Source organism: Pogoniulus pusillus, chromosome 23, assembly GCF_015220805.1.
Source record: "Pogoniulus pusillus isolate bPogPus1 chromosome 23, bPogPus1.pri, whole genome shotgun sequence".
Taxonomy (NCBI): Eukaryota; Metazoa; Chordata; class Aves; order Piciformes; family Lybiidae; genus Pogoniulus; species Pogoniulus pusillus.
In genome coordinates, this window is record NC_087286.1 from 21,057,740 (window position 1) to 21,064,147 (window position 6,408).

Here is a 6,408-nt window from a genome sequence, read left to right on the forward strand (position 1 = left end):
AGGTCACCATGAGAGTGACTGGCTTCCTCACCAACAAGAACTGGCTTTTGCTTTTTTTTCCCCGAGTTTGAAGCTCATTTCTGTTGTTTGAATTTCCATATCACGTGCCAAAGACAGGTTCTTTAGCTGGGTGATAGTCAGACATGATAGTCCGGTGGAGTTCAGCTACAGCAGAGTGCTCCTTCAGGACAAACAGAATGAGCACTTTAGGTTTGAGAACCAGAGCAGCCAGGGGCTGTGCAGTGGTTTCCTTCACAGGAAGCCGAAGCACAGAACAGGGATCGCTTGGCTGCTAATCGAGTTGCTGGGGATTCAGAAACCATCTGCGGAGCACAGGAACAATATGCATCTGTTTGGCAGTATCCCTCATTATCTAATCATGAGGTGATAAATGACTTGTTGCTTGCCCAGAGATGCAGCACTGCATCATGGACACAATGTCATGGTCAGCATCACATGGAAGTTCTGGAATAGCAGAAGTGTCAGTGACCACATGTACTGTGTGTGTGTGTGAAGCAGTGGCCGTGGCTTGAGTTGTGCCAGGCTTCAAAGGGCTGCATGAGCAAATGTGCAGCTTAGTGTTCCTGGGATAATCGAGGCTCTGCTTTGCAGGGATCAGGCTTCTCAGGAGAGCTTAAAGCAAGTGCAGGCCCTCTGAATGATTCTCCAGCAAGAGCCAAGAAGCACGTGCTGCTCTTGTTTTCTGCAGCCACTGAAGAGTTGAATTCAATGCACGTTTCCGTGGTCCTCCTGCTGGCTCAGCCAGCCACAGATGCGAATTACTCTGCTTGTCCCAGCCTTTCCCAGCCAGGAAGTTCTAAACACAGCCACATGCAGTAGTCTTGCAGCTTCAGGGCTCCAGCCTGATCAGGCTTGGAGGCAGTCTGCTCTCAGTCTGTTGAGTCTTCAGCCTAATGCTTCTTTCCAGCTTCTACAGGGGGTTGGTGAAGGCATGCTGGAGAAGAAGGAAGCTGAAAGAGAGGCTTCACTGCTCCCTTCTGTCTGCAGGAGCTGTGTTGTAATTTCTGGACCAGGACAGAGGGTCATGGGCCTGAAACTGGACTTGGCTGAGGAAGTTTCTTGCAGCATTGGAGGCAGTGGTGAATTCTTCAGGCTTTCCATTTTCTAGTTTCTTCTGACAGAAGTCTCTGTACCCAAACTTGCACCCTGGAAGTGATCAAGGACAGCTTCTGCAATCATCCCTGTTTCTGGCACAGGTGAGCATATGGGTCTTGCAGCAATTCAAGTGCAAGATGAGCTGTAGCCCAAAAAGAGAGGAGTGGCCTATGTTCTGGTACGTGTTTTTGCTTACACCTTTTAACAGGAGTGTGCAGTCTTGCACCTTTGTTGCTAACTGCTTGTGCTGCTGCTTTAGGCAGATGTCACAGGCTGCTGTGCAGCACAGTGTGAGTGCATTGCAGGCAATGATGATATACCAGGGCTTGCTGGGCTTATGCTGCTAATTAGCAGTACTGTGCTGTAGCCTGTTGAGAAGGAGAGATCAACAGGTTCTAATTAGTCCTTATGTAATCAGAAGTGCTCATCTTCAGAGCATTTTGCTAACACTTGACTAATCTTCACCACCTCATCTAATAATGCCCAAATTATTCACCTTTGACATCTGGAGAGAGGGAGTTGAGAACCTTTGCACAGATGCCTTCAACTCATTATGGGCGTGGTGGAAACATGGCTGAACCTAGAGCTGGGTGATGAGTGTCCCCATCATCCAGCTTATTCTTAGATGTCCTATTTCTCTGCTGTAACCTTTGCTTTTGAGATAAGACAAAAGCTGAAGGGGTTTCACCTAACCCCCAGGCTTCCTGGTGTTTTCCAAAATGAAATGCAAGTCACATCTCAGATGTTTATTGAGATGTGTGATAAGCTGCACTAATACTGAGCCACAGAGAGAATATTACTGAAAACAGATCTTTGCCCATTTCCATGCTGCTAATAAATACTTGGCTAAAGCTGACCAGCAGGTCCCAACTCCAAAAAGAGGAACTACTTTTCCTAGTGGGAACCTGGCCAGATCTGAACTGTCATTCTGTGACAGGATTTGCTGAGGTGTGAGGAGATGTTTTGGAGTCTGTGCTGCAGAGGGGGTGACACATGGCGTTGCATGGCATGGGTTGGGTGGTGGGTCAGGCATGGGATGGCTGCCCTTATGTCTTGGTTCATCGATGATGAGCACAGCATATTGAACCCCAAACCATTGCCTGGCAGCTGATAGCCATTTTCAGCAACAGCTGATACATTCTGCTACTGAGGGAGAGTTGGAAGATCCTTCTGTGCTTGAATAGTTTGGAAAGGTGTTCTGCAGTTCATGTAACCAGCCTCCTCAGCAGCTCTGGGAGGCAGCACATGGTGTACCCAGGCATTGGGAATGGGTTAATCACCAGCAGAAATCAGTGCTGTGGCAACTGGTGTGAGGTGGGCTAGCTCTTAACTGAGCAGTGTGGATTTAATATAGAAACTCTCCATTGAGTCATAAAAGATTGTTTCTCAACATAGGGGCTGTTGCTGCTCTGAAGGTGGCCCACAAGATGTGTTCATCCCTTTCAGCAGTGAGTCAAATAATTTTCCATAGGAAGGAGCTAGACCTGTGGTGGTTCCATCTCTAATGAGCTAGAAGTATCTCATGCTGTGGTGTGTGTGGATATCTGTGTTTTGAAAGCCCTGAAATAAGGATGTTTCCTGTGCTGGGTCTTAACTCTGCTTTGCAAGTACCAAAAGCTCCTCCAGAAGCCAAAGTGTGGCCCCTTCAGAGGATGCAGTGCAACTCCTTGGCTGTTGCTTACTTAATTATTAGTTGTGTGGGACTGTACTGGCTGTAGTAGGTGCCTCCAAGGAGAATGCTAATCCTGCTCTGCATCTACTTAGAAATACTCCTGTTAGCATTAGTGAGGTCACTCCCAAAGATTCAGCTGCAGGAGTCACACCCTGCTCTCTTGGAATATCAGTGTCAGAGAAGAAGTGAGTTTGGCATCTTCCTGCCTGAGTTGTTCGGCAGCATCCTTCCACCAGCGCCACGAACCTGCAGGTGATGTGGGGCAAGTTGTTGGGCAGGACATGTGTACGTGGAAAAATGACTCTCATAAATCCTCTCTAACAACCTGTGGAAAGAGGTTGTGGCATCTCATGGCTGCATTTTGAAGCCCACCTGGCCTAGGCTTATTTGTACCAGTACCACCTAGCTCACAGCCCTTTGGCACATAATGGAAATCACTTTTTGAGAGGACAGGAGCTGTGCCCAGATACTGTGCATAGGTGGGATGTAGAAAGGAGAGGGGAGTAGTGGGTAGTGTTTTATCCAGGCAGGGTGTCCTGAATGGTTGATTTCTGATTTCTAACACAGCTGGCTCTATCTGTGTGGCTGATGTTGGTACCAACAGTGTCCTATGGCATCCAGTCCATCCCACCCTCCTTTTGTTGGGGCTGTAGCTGCACAGTTGCAGTGGATTTGAAATCAGCCTTGGCCATCTTGCATGGCTATTTTCTCATGCCCGTTGGTTCTGGCCTGCACTCAGGGTTAATTGCTTTTAACTGCACTCAGAGTCAAATCGTTTTTGACCACTTCACTCCTTAGTCTCGTGGCAGCAGGAACAGCACAGCCTGGAGCCAACCCTGTGGACATCAAGCCCAATTTCTCACTCCCTTGAAACCAAGATGTGCGAAAAACCCCAACTCTCAGACATGTGGAGGTTTTCTAGTCAAGCCAGTGCTCAAACTGGCAAGTTCCTGCTCCCAGTGCTTCATCCTTTAAACAGCCACAGTCCAGGTGGGCTGCCTATGATCCTGTTAGTGTGGGGCACTGTGCTCAGATGTGATCATGCACCTGGGCATGAGGAGGAGACAAGGTCTACCCCAGCATCGCATGCCTGAAGGACTGCTCACGGTGACAGGCTCCTCAGGCTGCTCTTTTCTCACTTCCATGGGCAGTCTCTCTATCCTTTGCAAGGAACTGAGGGAATTTGTCTAGAAATTAGGATTTGCTATTCTTCAGCATTCCTGTTTTCCCCACTGTGTTCCCTTTTACTAGAGATGGATTCTTTGTTATTTCAGATCTTGAATGAGGTTTCTCAGAGAGATGAAGGAAGTTGTCACACCCTCTTTCTGTCTCTCCTGAGGTGGCTTTGAACCTGCTGGACAAATCTCAGAGCCAGGCACAAGTTTCAAACACATCATGTTCCTGCACACTGAACTAAAGCTCACACCGTTGGAGAAACAGGAAGACCCCATCATGAGCCCAGAGCCAGAGGAAAACAGGCTTCTGTGGCCCCATAGAAACCTCTTCCTGCAGTAATGTTACTTTGCTAGACACTTTAGGGCCAGTTGGCCATGAATACCCTGGGTCATCCTCTCCAGGCACCATCCAGCTTGTGGCAAGTGAGCTCTTAGGACCCAAATGAATGGCAGCTGGGTCCCAATGCCACCAATGCTAAGAGCTGATCACGCTGCTGCTCCCAGTCATGACTCAGAAGAGGGACATGTCTCCTTCCCTCCTGGGGCACTAAGTGCAAGGCTACAGGGAAGGGCTGGTTTGGGGGTAATACCCCCCACCTTGCCTACTACTCTTCCAAGTGGGACTTTCCATGTGCTGTTACTTTTCTTGCATCTTCTGGTGACTGCTTTAGGACCGAGGAGGTGACATCAGCATTTCAGTGAGGGTTTGGTTAGGACTTTTCATTAGATGAGGTTTTCCTTTGTTTCCTGCCTCTCATCAGAACATGTAAATGCAAAGGGCGTTTCTGTGATGGCTGGGCAGGTTTGCCTGTGTCAGATGGATGTGTTTCTTCTCCAAATGCAATGTGCAACCTACCACCTTCCTCCTTCAGTGCATCCCAGTCAATGTGATGTCTTCCAGCTCAGCCTACGTGTGTGTGCACACGTGCTTACTGACTTCTACATCTTAACTGAAAGGGTGGAGTACATTTAAGCCTTAATAATGGTATCCTTTCTGGTCTTTCATCTTGAAAATCAGTGGTAAACCGAGGCAGCAGAGCTGGGTTGCCGTGCTGCTGGCACACCTGCAGATGGGAGTGACTGCCAAGAAACGAGTCTTTAGGCTTCAGATCCAGAGCATTTGCCTTGATGGTCCAGAAAGCAGAGCCTTGGTGGTGGTGGTGATGTGACAGGGTCCCCCACAGGTGACCAAGAGGAAGACTTGATGAGTAAGAACTGGATGTGAAGTCTCTTCCAGAGCTATTAAATGGGATTAAAGATGACTCTCCCTATGCTGTGGTGCCCTGGTAGAGCTCTGTATGCTGATCCATGATCCACTTCTTACCCTGGCTTAGTAATATAAACTGATGGCATTTATGGGCTTGCTGTTTGTTCTGAGAGTCACACAATCATTTTGGTTGGGAAACACCTCTAAGATCATCCAGTCCAACCGCGGCCATTAAACCATGTCCTGAAGTGCTATGTGCACATGTTTCTTGAACACCTCCAGGGATGCTGACTCCACCACCTCTCTGGGCAGCCTGTTTCAGTGCCTGACCACTCTTTCAGGAAAGAAATTTTTCCTAATGCCCAATCTAAATGTCCCCTGGCACAGTTTCAGGCCATAAGGCAGTTAAAGTCTCTTCATGCTCTTACAGCACAAAACAGAGAGTATGAAGCAGCTTTTCCTTGCGACGGTGTTTGAGATGCCACATCCTGAATACAGAAATGCAGCTACATGGGAAATACTAATTTATCATCAATTATATGTCTTAGAAATGCCTCTAACCCGGGCTCAGATCTGTGCTTCAGTGCTGAAAGATCCAGGCATTCATAAAAGCAGTGCTTGTGAGGAGCACTGGTGAGTTTGAGAGCCCAACCTCTGCACTTTGCAGAGGGTTACATCCTTGGCTTTCAGAGCTGCTGTATAAGGGGTTTGAAGGTTGCAAGAGAGCCCATCGCTTGGAAGGAAGTGCAGTGTGTCATTGTTGAGGAGTCTTTCAAGGACACTCGCTGTTGGCTGCCCCACCTCGAGAAGCTGGGGAAAGGAAACAGTACTAAGGAGTGAACTCAATGCAGAGAAGCGATGTGTATGCCAAGAGATGCTGTCCTTTCCTTGTTTACTGCTTACCTGTAAGAAGGAAAAGAAAGGGGAAGAGAGAAGGGGAAAAAAACCGAAAAGGAAAGAAGTAGGCAATAGATTTAAAAAGCAAACCGTAAAGTCTTTCAAAAAGGAGCAGTCCCTGCGCACCGCCCATTGACCAAAGCCCTGCCAAGCAAATCTTTTGTCCCATCCTCTGCCCGAAATCAAAAGCCTGGACTCAGCAGGCCCCGGCCCGGGTTCTGCCTACGCAGCAGGACGGCGCAAAGCCCCCGGGTGCCGCTGCTTTGTCACAGAGCCCTGCGCACACCGGCCCCGGCCCCCCTGCCTCCGCCCGCCGCTATATAGCGCAGCGGCCGACCTCG